Source organism: Bufo bufo, chromosome 3, assembly GCF_905171765.1.
Source record: "Bufo bufo chromosome 3, aBufBuf1.1, whole genome shotgun sequence".
Lineage (NCBI taxonomy): Eukaryota > Metazoa > Chordata > Amphibia > Anura > Bufonidae > Bufo > Bufo bufo.
In genome coordinates, this window is record NC_053391.1 from 153,115,102 (window position 1) to 153,128,650 (window position 13,549).

Genomic DNA, 13,549 nt, shown 5'->3' on the forward strand with positions numbered 1-13,549 from the left:
TTAAAGTGTGTGTGACTTTTTAAAATCAATTTTCATTGAAATTTTTTTGTGCAGGCGAAGTGACAAAAAAATGGCAAATTGTCCATTTTGAATTTATTTCTGTTATGCCATTTGCCGTATAGGATAAATATTGTTATAGTTAAATAGTATGGGTGTTTTTGGATGTGGCAATGCCTATATTGTTTTTTATTATTATTTATGTTTTTATTTTGTGGGAAGGGGATGATTTAAACTTTTATACTTTTTATTTTTTTTATATTTGTTAAAACTTTTTTTTTAAACTTTTTTAAGTCACCCTAAGTGACTATAACTGGCAATCATTAGATTGTCAATTGTGTTCTTTGATGGGTATATATCATAGAACACACCATTTACTATATACTAATACAGTACTGCCATCTGCTGGCCTATGTTGGTATATAACAGTGATAGCTATTGGGCTCCGAGCCATCACTGGGATAATATAGCTTTCCTGTTCTCAGCCAGGGAACACTGCTAGGGGGCACCGCATCGCATTTGACCACAGCATCTGAGGTGTTTAAATGCATGCAATCAGCCTTATGGCAGATCGCATACATTCAGTCCGGGTCTATTCTGTTTGAAACAGCAGAAAAACGGCGGCTATGATGTCTGCTGCATTCTGGCGGGGGGGGTGCCATCTTTAAAATGCCAAGCAGGAAGATGGTCGGCACTCGATTCTAGTGTGCTCCAACACGGGAAGGAGAAATCTCAGGAAAACAATGTAACAAATTCCCAGCGGACGCTACTTTTATTCAGTTCATATGCTTTTTTATTCCACTAAGTATATCCAATCAAAAAGGACGCGTTTTGGCCCGTCCAGCCTTCGTCAGCTAACATAATAAACAAATTTACAACCTTAAATCACAGTTCCCATATGTCGTGTGATGACGTCAGACGCCCCTAAAATGGGCGGTAGTCTGGGAAACGTCAATCAATCGTAAGACAAATAATTAGGACATACATTTTTGGAATTAAAAAGCATATGAACTGAATAGAACGAGCGTCCGCTGGGAATTTGTTACATTAATCTTTAAAATGCCCACTTCTACTAGATATGTATGGCGGAGGTCGTCAAGGGGTTAATAGATTGCAACAGTATGCTTTCTTTGCTCCTCTTAGGGTACTTTCACACTAGCGTTTTTTTATCCGGCAGGTAGTTCCGGCAATCCGTATACAAACGGATCCCTTTTTCCGGATCCTTCTCATCCGGTATCATCCGGAATAACGGATCCGATATATAAAGATCAAAAGAAAAAATAGCTCCCCCTATGGGGAGCATGCACAGACCAGAAAACGTAATACATTAATACATCTCTAGGGAAATTAATGGCGGATCCAGTAAGTATTGTTCCGGAATTTTGGCTGGAAAAAATACAACAGCATGCTGCAGTATTTTTTACGGTCAAATACCTTACAAGAGATGGAAGGGAAGACATCCTGATGCATACTGAACGGATTGCTTTCCATTCAGAATGCATTAGGACAAAGCTGATGCGTTTTTTTTTTCCGGTATTGAAACCCTTTACCGGATTTCAATACCGGAAAAGAATAACGCTAGTGTGAAAGTACCCTTATTGTATTGTCTGCTGTGCTTGCATGTTATTTTAACAAAATCATTGCACCCATGTGACTAGGCAATGAGGAAACATTATAGTAAGAAAGACAAACTGCAAAGAAATGCTTTAAACAAGAAAATGCTAATGCTCGGCTCCCAGCAGCCCAGTGACAGTACTGTGTTAGATTTAATGAATAGAGATAATTATACTTTCATTTGTTTATCCCAAAGTGTAACTTGCCTATTTAAACCTGTTTTTGAGGAAATGTTGAGCATTTTAGCCAGTATTGATGCTGGCGTATGGTCATAAGAGCTTTCTGTTTATTAACTTACAGAGGATATTAATGCCAGCTTGTTTTTTCTCTTGAAGGATGAAGGTTTAGCTTGTTTAAAGAAAGCATTATAAGGCCAAATTATCAGGGCAATAGAATCCACAAAAATGGCTCAAATATTTCTATCTATCTATCTATTTATTATCCATTTATTATCTATCTATCTATCTATCTATCTATCTATCTATTATTATCCATTTATTATCTATCTATATATTTATCATCCATTTATTATCTATCTATCTATGATCTATGTATCTATTATCTATCTATCTAATATCTATCTATCTAATATATAAAGCTGAGTGTAGGTGTGTGTGTGTGTATGTCCGCTAAAGTAATACACACCGTCGCATTTACAATCACAAAATTTGGCACACAGGTACATCAGGTGTCTGGGAAGGTTTTAGACCAGGTCTCAGCTCTCTAGGATGTGCCGTTCCTGAGATATTCTAAAAAAAAAATGCATTAGCCAATAGAAGCTTGGTCACATGACCCTTATCAGCCAATAGAAGCTCGCAGGCCATTAGCCTCCACATGCACAGTTTTACTCCAGGTTTCCATAACAACCCAGCCATTTATCTTCACTGCTGTAGGAGAGCTTTAAAGGAAATCTGTCACCAGGATAATTGCTATTGAAGTAAAGCCATGGCTTAATAGCACTTAGTACTTTATTTCAAGATGTGCATTTGTTGCATCAATAGATGTTTTTATCCTCTGAAAATCCAGTTTATTTGGTATGCAAATGAGACAGTAAGGTGCTCAGAGCGGCGTCACTCTTGCAGGAAGGAACCCAGACACGCCCCCTGCCACAATGTGTCCACCCTCAAAAGACAAACTTAAAACCCCACCCCCAAGTCTCTCTAAGTCACGCCCCTGATCCGGTTAGGCCACGCCACCTCCCACTCATCAGCCGACGGGATTGAAAAAATAAAGGTAAAAATAAACTTCTGTCAGCTGCAGGGGTGGGAAGGAGGGTGACTTTCTCCCTGCAGCTCACACTCAGACAGCACAGTGCTGCTATATTAGAGTGAGCTGTTCAAAAGGACAACCTTGTGTCCTTCCAGGCCCTGCGCCAGACGGAGGATAGGTAGTCTTAAAGCCGGACTGTCCAGCCTAAAACTGGACCTCTGGCCACCCTAGGGGCAGGCTGCTGTTGAGGTCACTGTCAAGGGGATGGTCCGCTATGAAGGTCAGTGTGAGGGGGCAGATTGCTGTAAAGGCCACTGTTAAGGGAACGGGCCCCTGAGGAGGTCACTGTCAAGGGGGTGGTGTGCTATGAAACTCACTGTTAAATGGGAAGGCTTGTCACGGTGGGGAGTGGGGGAAACTCCCCACCATACAATGAGGAGGCAACTTGGAAGCAACAATGCCAGGAGGAGGAATAAGGGAGCAGGTCACCTCCTACAGTGTCCCTAATTCTGACCCTGACTCTAACCGTATGAGCCCACCCAGATGGTAGGAGGGCTCATACTCCGGAACCTCAGGGCCCTACTAACCCTCAGGAAATCTCTGGACTAGGAGGAGGGTAAAGACGACCTGTTCCTCCAAAACACGGACGAACAGGATTCTCCACCGGGCAAGCTGCAAAGGAAAAGGACACCAAGTAGAATGACAGGTAAGTAACCAGTGGCCAGAGACAACTGAACCAAGAACAACAGTAAACCTGGTCACTTACCTGCCGCAGCTGCTGGAAGGAACCAAAGAAGAAGACACCGTAGGAAACTAGAACCCATACAAATGAACTGCCATCCAACACCATAAGGATGCAGTACGTACAAACAAACAGGGACCAGCACTCCAGCAACTGCACACCCTAGACTTTTGGTTCACCCCTCCGTGAAACCAATGGGTCCCCCTTTCGGAGGATACAACGTAAGACAGGGGAATGTCTAGCAAACATGCTGGACACCAAACACCACCAGACATGTAACACCAAACTAGACATACAAACACACTGAACATAACCCACTCCAAACAAATAAGCATAGGAAGGGAAGGAGACACAGGGATGACATTGATGTCAACTAGGATGGCCCTCAGATGACAAAGAGCTAGGAGCAAGGTCCTAATCCAACAAAGGAAGTAGAACCACCACCCCCAGCCAGCAAGCCACAGGTTTATATCAAGCTTGCGGCCACACCCAGGAAACACCTTAATCCTCACTAGCCAGAAGATTAACCCCTTGCTCCCCAAACAGCAGGGAGGCACACCTTAAAGGGGAAGTGCACGTGCAAACCACAAACTACACGTTGCCCCTGGCAACCACTCTGCACGGCAACCGCATCACGGTCAAACACCAATATGACCGTGACAAGGCTGCTATAAAGGACAATTTTAAGGTCCAATTTTAAGGGACGGGTCCTTCAGCTAGTCTATCATCTATCTATCTATCTATCTATCTATCTATCTATTATCTTCTATCTACCTTTTTATTATCTATCTATCTAACTCTATATCTATCTACTGTATCTTTATTATAATCTATCTATCTAGATAGAAATGTTGCGTCCTGCGTGGGTGAATAAATCTTTTTTTTTTCTTTTTTGTATTTGAGAGTGCTGCCTTTTTGCTATTTTTGTTTATTTGTGCAAAAGTCACGTTCCATTGGGCTTGCACCTCTTCTTTTGCCACCTTTTGTCTAGTGCTGCCATTTTTTGGCTTTGTATCTATCTATTTAATATCTATCTATCTAATATCTATCTATCTCTCTATCTCCTTTCTATCTATCTATCTATCTATCTATCTATCTATCTACCAACTAATATCTATCTACTATCTATCTATCTATCTATCTATCTATCTCATACCTAGCAAACAAAAAACTGTAGCAGCACACCACTAAATGCGCTAAGACTAAGCGAACAGGTGAATGTGTGAACAGGGTCAAATACATGACACGATTATTTACTGCAAAGCAGTGAAGAAGCTCTTAGCGCATATTATTGATCAAAAATATGTCGGGCCCACCTACCAGACGACAAGGTAGCTTCTTATCAGGTGGGACCTACTCTAACACGGAGTGTCCAGCTCGATTGTTACTCTGATTAAAAACACCAAGGGGTGGGGGATGGGCGGGGAGTGCTAAGTTCCAAAGAGGATGCCTAGTCCTCTATAATATACATATAAGCAAAAAACGGAACAGCACCTCATATCTATCTATCTATCTATCTATCTATCTATCTATCATTATCTATATTTAATTATATCTATCTATCTATCTATCTATCTATCTATCTATCTATCTATCTATCTATCTATCATTATCTATATTTAATTATATCTATCTATCTATCTATCTATCTATCTATCTATCTATCTATCTATCTATCTATCTTTTGTATCTATCTATCTATCTATCTATCTATCTATCTATCTATCTATCTATCTATCTATCTATCTATCTATCTATCTATCTTTGTATTTACTGCTCAGAAAGATCAATTCACTGCTTGAGAAAGATCCCAGGAAGCGGATCGAAACATTGCGGGTCTGGTGAATAAAATTTGCTACTATTTTACACTTTGGAGGTGCCATGGAATTTTTCTCGCTTGCTATTTGGAGGGGGATGGCCTTCACAGCCGCTGGCACTCTGCCTATACCTGACATACAGCTGTGCTGCCCAATCCTTATATTTGTCTATCTTTGTATTTATCTATCTATCTATCTATTTTTCTATCTATCTATCTATCTACATCATTATAATTTCTAGTATCATATATTATACATTTTTATCTAAAAAAACTAAGTCTTTTCAGTAGAACTGCAGGCCAGGATATTCTGTCTGAACTGAAGGAGAAAAAAGAGGGACGGAGTGGCACTGCGGCTCAATGAACAGACCCCTGTTTCTTGTAGCGATGGTACGTCAATGGGGGTGAGTCAGGAAAGTCGGCACAATCCAAGCGCTAGCTGGCGGTGCTCTGTCCCACATGTAACAAGCAAGTTACATCAACAGAGATACATGAACAAATGTAGATAGAGCGGACGGCACTCACCCTGATGCGCTGATATAGCTGATATCAGCGCATCAGGGTGACTGCCGTCCGCTCTATCTACATTTGTTCAGGATATTCTCTCTGTTCAAGAAAGAATTGCAGAATATTCTATTATTTTGGGTTTCCTTGCCAAAAACTCTTATGCAGACCTATGTGACATCATGGCTATAGACTACAAACAAATCCTTTGCATAACATGACTCTGCAGCCATGTACTATAGCCCATGCTGAGCCTTTTTTTTTTTACAATCTCTAGGCTAAAAATAAGGAAAAATAACATAACTCCAGGATCAGACCACGCACAGTGTAGTCTCTAACCATGAAGACACATAGGTTTTAGACATATAACAGTAAAAGTCTGTTTCTAATGTGCTGGTTATATTGCACCTTGTGAGGTGGATCCACTAAGCCACTGGTCCAGATGAGAAGGTGTTGAATGTTTGGCAGTTGTGCAGCAGAATAGAAGTGCAGACACAGCATAGGTGGAGTGGTGGTACTAATGCTTTGATAAGTTGATTGCATGCAGCAATGAAACAGAGTTGAAACACTCTTGTGTAGTAGAGTTGATGTAGTGATTGGTTTAATTTTGCAGAGTTGGATGCTGCAGGATTGAAGTGTATCATGTTGAATTGTATGCCATAAAGCTACCAATTTGCTCCAAAGAAGGATGAGTGATTGAATTCTAAACTAATTGGATTCATTACAAATTTCATAAAAATTTGGCTACAAAACAACTCCGAAGACTGTCCACGTTGGTGGGCAAAACTAAAAGGAAAGAAGAAGAATGATGATTACATGACACTTTGAGGAAGAGGGGGGAGGATTGTCCTAATTGGTTCAGAGGCTTACAGCCTGGATCAACCAATCAGGGGTGCCGCAGGCAGGGAAGTGCCTGTGCAGAACAAGCAGATCACTATTCTGCATTGTACGGATGTAGCAGGGTTAACACACATGCTTTATGAGACATGTTATCTAAACTAATTGTGTTAAGCAATTGCTTTTCAATGGCTTTTGTTTCAAGATAACGCAATGAGTTAAGAAATTTGAGTTAAGAGTGTGTGTGTTATCCCTACTATATCTGTACTTGTAATGACAGGGCCATTGTAGCAGCACTGATTGTAGCAAAGCTGATGTAGTGGCAGGGCCAATGTAGCAGTGTTGGATGCAACAGAGCTACCGTAGTGGCAAGGCCAATGTAGCAGTGTTGGATGCAACAGAGCTAACGTAGTGGCAAGGCCAATGTAGCAGTGTTGGATGCAACAGAGCTAATGTTGTGGCAAGGCCAATGTAGCAGTGTTGGATGCAACAGAGTTAATGTAGTGGCAAGGCCAATGTAGCAGTGTTGGATGCAACAGAGCTAATGTTGTGGCAAGGCCAATGTAGCAGTGTTGGATGCAACAGAGCTAATGTTGTGGCAAGGCCAATGTAGCAGTGTTGGATGCAACAGAGCTAATGTAGTGGCAAGGCCAATGTAGCAGTGTTGGATGAAGCAGAGCTGTATGTTGTATCAAAATAAAACATACAGACTGTATGTGATGCTGAACTTCCTGAATTATCAGGTGGTATCCCACTATTAGACGCAGGTTTAAATAATCCACCCATGTGATGTCATTGTTATAGGCTGGGATGCAAGGGTAACCCGATGTACAGAGGATCCAGTAGAAGCAGGGGAGTGGGACAGCAAGCAGCGCTTGATCTGGGACATGTGCTGTCTGTAGCTGAAATGTCTTAGTAAGGCTACTTTCACACTAGCGTTCGGGGCTCCACTTGTGAGCTCTGTTTGAAGGGTCTCACAAGCGACCCCGAAGTTGACACAATATGGCTCAATTTTCAAACGGATCCATCCCCCATTGACTTTCAATGTAAAGTCTGGACGGATCCGTCTGAACTACTTTCACACTTAGAATTTTTTTTAAACTATAATGCAGATGGATCAGTTCTGAACGGATCCAAACGTCTGCATTATAGGAGCGGATCCGTCTGTGCAGACACCAGACGGACCCGCTCTGAACGCAAGTGTGAAAGTAGCCTAAGCCAGTCACCAGGTGGTTATCTCCTTTCCCTCCAGTTCTCATCCTGCTCCTCCCTGACTCTCATCTCCCTTTCCTATCTCTAAATGGGGCATGTTTCACATACTTGGTGGCAGATTGTCTTTCAGTAGAAGGTCTGTCTTGTCTATGATGACACTTATAGCCCTGCCTTACACCTAGTAGTAGAGGACATGCAGCCAGCTGTACGTAGGGGCAATATCTGGAAGAAAGGTCAGGAATCATGGAAAAAGTAGTCCTTTATATTGGTTATCACAGCAAGCCCTAGCAGCAAGATAGAAATTAAGATATTGAAAACTAAAAATAGCTACTACTGATCTATGGTGACATCATCTGGTGAAAATTCAGGCACAATAAAAAAAACAAAAAACTGTATGTTTCATAGTCTCAGGTAATCAACCCCTCTGCTTTGCCATTTTTTCCAACAGCATTGGAGCAATAAAAACATTGGTTGTACGGCTCAGTTCAGCGCCGAAGCTCATATTCTACTAATTTCAAAGTTACACTGAAGACAGCTATTGTTTTCATGAAGTTTCCCAATCTCTCACTGATATACAGTATGAACCATACCTTTGTAAAATGACATTCACATTATATGGAGAACCTAGTTCAAACCTGTTGTCTCAGCACATTTATCAGCCAGGCTTTTTTAGTTTTGATCTAGCAGTGATCAGAAAGTTCACAGCACAAGGATCTATTGGTTATCTATTTATGGATTGGTTAATGTCCATCTCAGCTGAGCTCCCAAGCAATATTGCATCTCTTTTACAAACCTCGGGCTGTCCGGCAGATGCAGAACGCTCGCAGCTGTCTTAGACTTAATGTTAAAAATGCTGAGTTTTTCGTCTACATTTATTCCCTAAAAGTTTAGTTGCCTCGTACAGTTTAAACATTTTAAATGTGAGCTGCTGAATCTCCTTGCAAACATGCTGATCATTACATTTTTCGTGTTCGGAGTACAGCATTAATCTTCTCCCGGCTCGCGTCTTTTAGAATTTAGGTCACATATTTAAAAAAAACAAAATATAAAATAATAGCTGCACTTTTTTATTATTATTTTATTGTTAGATAACATAAAGAACTTAAAGGGGTTATTCAGGTAAAGATAATGATGAGCTGTCCTCAGGATAGGTCATCATTATCACATCGGCGGCGGTCAGAGAGCCTCTGCACTCTCTGGAGCTCTGTTGAGCATTGTGGGCCCACAGAAGCTTCCCGAGCACAGCGTTGTACGTCGTATTGTGGCAGTGCTTGGTATTTCAGCTCAGCCCCATTGACCACAATGGGACTGAGCCGCAACTAGGCCATGTGACCGATGTGCGGTGACATCACATAGCCTAGGAAGAGGGCACATTGCTGACAGAGCTTGTGGCCCCTTCCAACAGTTGATCAGCTAGGGTCACAGGAGTCAGACTCTTGTCGATCAAATATTGATGACCAATCCAGACGAGTAATCAGTAATTCCCAGATAACCCCTTTAAGGAATTGCAGGAATGATACATACAAAAACCTTGCCGAGATTGTAGGTGGTCAATGGTAGCTATACCAGTAGTAGAGACGTAGTCACATACGTATATACATTAATATGCTGTATACATTATGATAGTCACATACAAACATAAATCATACATTATCTTCTGCATGGTCATAACTGAGATGATAAGTCATCTATGATTAGTAGACAGCTTCTTTGCAAAGGGAATGTTTTTGGGGTGCTAATTACCCTCACAAAATAAATGCTGTTTTTATATAAAAGAAGGGATCAGTACACACGACTGTGTTTCATTTTATAAGAGAAAAAAATGCAAGATTTGTTATCTTGCCTAATATGGAGTTAAAGGGTATACTTTTTCTCCTTTTAAATGTAGTAAATTTATGAAAAATAATAAGATATTTTAATATTTTTTTAATGTTCAGTCAGGTCTCAGAAGTTTTGGCTGCTTATCTATTTTTCAATTATAGTTTTAATATGGATTTGTGAATCTGTTGGTTACATGAGTTCACACACCCTAACCATAATGAGACTACAACTTTGTAAACTATTCCATCAGATTAAAATAGATAATTAGCAAAGGTCTGCAATTAAACTTGCTAATTACTTCTTGGAATACTGCCCTATACTGCCTCATGTCATATTACAGCTCCATGTACAGTATGAGTGGCATAAAGCCATCATATCCAATTGTGGCTTTCAAGCCCATGTGTGTCATTGTATGTTCCTACTGAGATGTTTTTGAAGGCACCCAATATGGTACCATATGAAGAAAAAGTGTACCATGTTGGTTTGAATGCCATATGTCTACCAATTTGCTCCACAGAAGTCAATAGAGACTAAAGAAATTAAATCTGTGTGTGTGAGTGCATATATATATATATATATATATATATATATATATATACATATATATATATATATATATATATATAAAAGCATATCAAATAGAAGGCTGCATTTGGGCTCCTAAACTACAATTTTCTCTCCTAAACTACTTGTGAGAGAAACTGCTTTTGAAGCATATAATGCATCAAAACTGATATACGGTATCCATAAGGTAACTCATAAGGTTGTGCATGTACAATACAAAATGTCAAAAGTCCAGATATATCTATACTAGTGCTGATCGAGCATGCTCGGCTAAATACCGCATGTGCTCAAGCGCAATGCTCGAGTCTCCTCCCTGCACGATTCTTGCCTGCTACGCAGCCAATAAACGTGCAGGTAAGTACTGCCCTCACTGTAATGTTGTAGCCATGTTGGTTACTGGCATTACAGTGATTGTCTGGCCGATGACGCATGTTTGGCTCAGTCTTAGTCAGGGAGAGCTGTGCTGAGGAAAGGAAAGACAGTGTAGGGAGTGATATAGGAAAAATGTTATTAGAAAATCTTTTGAGCGACCCAAAAGTCCTTTTAAGGACTATTGTTGTGTGTGGCAGAAGCAATATATATTTTTAGCGCAACCTGCGCTTAATTACTAAAACTTTACAGACCTAAAAGTCCATTTAAGGACTATTGATGTGTGTGGCAGCAGCAATATCTATTTTTAGCGCATCCTGCACCACATCTCCAGTGTAAAGTGTGCGCATCCCAAAAATATCTCTGACATCCAGTGTACTTATTCCGTAGACGGTGTCCGCTCCAGACAGTGACATTAGCTGCGCCACATCTCCAGTGTAAAGTGTGCGCATCCAAAAAATATCTGTGACATCCAGTGTACTTTTTCCGTAGACGGTGTCCGCTGTGGACAGTGACATTACCAGTGCCACATCTTCAATGTAACCCGTGCGCTGAAAAAATGTATCTGTGACATACAGTGTACTTTTTCAATAGACGGTGTCTGCTTCTGACAGTGACATTAGCTGCGCCATATCTCCTGGGTAAACTGAACTGTTTGCATCCAAAAAAATATCTGTGACACACAGGGTACTTTTTCAATAGACGGTGTCCGCTTCTGACAGTTACATAACCAGTGCCACATCTCTGTGACATACAGTGTAATTGTGTAATTTTTTCATAGACGCTGACATTACCGGTGGTACCTCTCCTGTATAACGTTTCATCATCCCAAATACCTGTGACTTTCCCTGTAATTTTTTATTAGCCGCTGGTGACAGCATTGACATTATCTGCGGGATATCTCCTGTGTGACGTTTCCACATCCCAAATATCTTTTGAAATTTGTTTGCGCATACACTTCCAAATCCTACACTACTGTACGTGTGACAGACCTTCAAGCATATATAACATGTAATATGAAGAAGGAGAGCAGTAAGGGATGGGGCAGTGGCCATGATGCTGATGGTGCATGCAGAGGCCGTGGCCCTGGGCCCAGTGAAACTGTGCCTGCTGCCAGAGCACAAGAAAAACAATAATCGATACCTAGCTTCATATCCACTCTTGAAGTCAGACCAGTGTGACCAGGTGGTCGGTTGGATTGCAGAAGATAATGCTTACAGTTACTTAAGCACCACCCTGTCTTCCACCAAGTCCAGTCTCAGTAGCCAAGAGTCTGCTCAGCCCAATCCTCACCCTGATCCTCGTTCCTCCCCCCATGGAGAGAGAGAGTCTGGGCAAACAAGTGATCCCACACTCGGATTTTCCGAGGAGCTCTTTTAGCGCCATTCCTTGATTTGGCCCTCTCGCCAAGCAGGCTTGAAGGGGGAAAGATCTTGTGCCCTGATTCCCAAACTCTTGAGCATCCACAGTCACAAGAAGATGACGGTCGGAAAGGCAATTACTGTTAATGAGGTGTTTAATGAGACGCAGTTGCCAATAAGTCAAAAGTCTCAAAAGGTTGAGGAAGAGGATAAGACACAGTTGTCAATCACTGAGGTAGTGGTTAGATCAACAAGTCAGGAGGATGAGCAGAGTGAGGAAGTGGAAGAGGAGGTGGTGGACGATGAAGTCGCTGACCCAACCTAGGAAGGTGGAAAGCCAAGCGAGGACAGCAGTACAGAGGGGGAGGGATCTGCTGCACCGCAACAGGCTGGAAGAAGCAGTGGTGTGGCAAAAGTGAGTAGGCGGACCACACCAAACAGGCCCACAACTGTTCCATGGAGCACACCTTGTGGAAATTTCCCTTGCCAAGGAGTAGGTGTTCCGCATTATGGTGCTTTTTTTGAGGAAAATACGGATGACAAAAGAATAGTAGATTGCATTCTGTCCCATACCAAAATGAGTCGGGGCTTGAACACTAGCAACCTCACCACCACCAGCATGATCCGCCACATGGCATCCAAGCACCATAATAAGTGGGACGAACGACCTGGGTCCACAATCTGTGTCTGCGGGTCACACCACTGCCTCCTCTTCTCCTGTGTTACGTGCTGGCCAATCCCCTGTTGAAGGCGCAGGTGCGGATGCCTCCCGCCCTGCACCTGAACCTTCGCAAGCACCATCAGCGACCACATGTACTTCAGTGTCCCAGCGCAGCGTACAAATGTCCTTACCCCAGGCTTTTGAATGCAAGCCCAAATACCCAGCCACCCACCCATAGGTCATAGCACTAAATGCGCAACTTTTCCAAATTAATGGCCCTGGAAATGTTGCAATTTAGGCTTGTAGACACTGAGGCCTTCCCCAGCCTGATGTCCGCGGCTGTCCAGCGTTACACAGTCTCCAGCCGCCACTATTTTTCAAGGTGTGCCGTGCCTGCCTTACACCAACATGTGTCTCGCAACATCACATGTGCCCTGACCAACACAGTTACTGGGAAGGTCCATTTAACCACGGACACATTGACAAGTGCATTTGGACACGGACGCTATATTTCCTTGACGGCACACTGGGTGGAGGCCAGGAACGAGTCGTACCCTGAAAGAAAGGTGCTACCGACGCCAAGGATTGCGGGCCCTACGTCGTTTAGGGTTTCTTCAAGCACCTACATTAGTGGCTCCAACCCCCACTTCTCCTCCTCCACCTCCTCCTCCACTTCCACCTGCAAATTATCCGCTTGCAGCCCCAGTCAGTCATCAGTCGGTAGCTGGAAGCAGTGTAGCAGTGCAGTGGGGAAGCGGCAACAGGCCGTGCTGAAGCTAATATGCTTAGGGGACAAGCAGCACACCGCCGCAGAGCTGTGGCAGGGGATAAGAGAAAAGACT